Here is a 2150-nt window from a genome sequence, read left to right on the forward strand (position 1 = left end):
AAGGGCCTTAACCAAGGTTTCAAAGTAAAGCGAGGGGTAATGGTTCGGTCGCGAAACGCCGTTACTTAAAACGGTCATTTCTCCTAAACCGTACATCGGATTCAAGCGAACCACATATCAAAATGAAGCTCGTAACATAAACTATCTAATCATGGCAATGGTGAAAACCTAACAGTGAGTTCACGGGTCCAGATGTTAAGAACAAAAGCAGTCTAAGGTAAATCGGGCATTACTACGGCAATGTTTACGCGATTACCAAAATTTATAACACTCCAATCAATCCACAAATCAACCAACAATCATTACTACAACCAAACTCCATCCATAATTTACTACAACAGCCCCAACATCTCAATATTTCCAATTTATACTACTCTCAATCATGAACTAAAAGTTATACTTAAGTTCATTAACCAATAATCAAGATTTACAACTTCAAACTCATTACAAATCCAACCACACTCTAAGTATATAAGAATCATGCTTCTCATGAACCATATCAATCATAAAAACTCTAAATATATAAAATTAGGGCCAGGGTATGAGATTATACCTTCCTTGGTGAGTAAAAGTAACTAAGGAGCTTGGAATCACCCTTAAAAATCCTTACCAAAACTATATTTAAACAAAAACACAAGATTAAAATTTTTAAGATCTTGAAAACACTATTCACCCTCTTCTTCCATGAATTATTGGAAGAGATTGTGGAGGAAATGGAAGCTTAGATTCATAGGATAGCTATATCTATGCTTAAGGAACCTTGGATAATTACCTCACAAATTATCAAAGCTTGGAACTTGAATTTGGATTTTTTTCTTCTTGGAAAAGAGAAGAAGTCGAGAGCTTCTTGCTTGGAAATGAAAAGTCAACGTGTTTTTGTGTTATGAATTGTTTTGGATTGGTTGCTTCCTTTTGTTGTTAATTAAATTGTTACCATGGTAAAAATTGTGTGGCTTACAATCAACCAACAAATCCTTCCCATTTTGTCATGCTTATGTCATCCACTCATGTCATCTTGTTACACTTGTCTTCCTCTTGTTGGTGTGATGACATCATCACCCACTAACCTCCTTGATTAACTCCTAATTACTTGGCTAATGATCGCTGATCTGTTATACGGTTCGCTTAACTTTCGTTCTCGTTTATCGTTTGAGGGATCATACCTGGGATCTTATTACTTGGGTTCCCCTAAATCCTTCTCAATATTTTATATTCCTTTTTATGATCCCCTCTTAAAATCCTTGAATTTAAATCCTTTTTATCCTGTTACCTTATACTCAATTCTTTCGGTATCTGGTGGATTTTCGGGAAAAATCAAAGTGTTCGAATTTGGATTCTGACGATCTTTACATACACTTATATACCATATAGAGTACTAATAAGATCTCAGAATAACAATAAAAGAACCTCTACAAAGTGTGGCATGAAAAGTTTTCTTATTCAGCATAATCAGCAAAATCACTATTCATAAAGGTTACAAAAAGTCCAAAATTTTGGGGTTATTACAGTTAGTCTCTGAGAAGGGTTCTGGTATTCATTAGCAGCCATCAGTTCAATCAAATCATAAGCTTCATCGTAGCTCTTAGCCCATAAGGCTCCACCTGATGCTACATCAAGCATGGGTCTAGAAGTTGCACCCAAACCATTATAAAAGCAGTTAATGATCATACAGTCAGGCATCCCATGATAAGGACAATTTCTAAGCATCTCTTTATAACGATCCCAAGCTTCACACAAAGATTCTCCCGATTGCTGTGCAAATTGAGTGCATTCTTGATTGCAGCTGTCTTCGCCATAGGGATGAATTTAGTGAGAAACTTCTGAGCAAGATCTTCCCACTTGGTGATAGATCCTGGTGGTAGAGAATGCAACCAGCACTTAGCTTTATTCCGCAGAGAGAATGGGAAAAGCCTTAGCTTAATAGCATCTTGAGACATATTGTTGAATTTGAAAGTGTCGCAGATCTCAATGAAATCTCTAATATGCATGTTGGGGTCTTCTGTCGGAGAACCCCCAAACTGAACTGAGTTCTGCACCATCTGAATCGTGCTAGCTTCGATTTCAAAAGTGTTAGCTGCAATCGCTGGCCTGACAATGCTAGATTGAATGTCATTGATCTTGGGTTGAGAAAAATCCATCAACGCTTTTGT

General features: G+C 36.8%; 1 non-coding gene across 1 annotated transcript; it reads left to right on the plus strand.

Moving 5' to 3' along the window:
• The first annotated feature begins 1678 nt into the window (after positions 1 to 1678).
• Positions 1679 to 1785, plus strand: LOC141723082 (small nucleolar RNA R71). Its single transcript, XR_012576075.1, has one exon. It is a non-coding gene; the product is annotated as a small nucleolar RNA R71 (small nucleolar RNA).
• Positions 1786 to 2150: the final 365 nt, after the last annotated feature.

The sequence above is a fragment of the Apium graveolens genome, chromosome 4 (assembly GCF_009905375.1).
Source record: "Apium graveolens cultivar Ventura chromosome 4, ASM990537v1, whole genome shotgun sequence".
Taxonomy (NCBI): Eukaryota; Viridiplantae; Streptophyta; class Magnoliopsida; order Apiales; family Apiaceae; genus Apium; species Apium graveolens.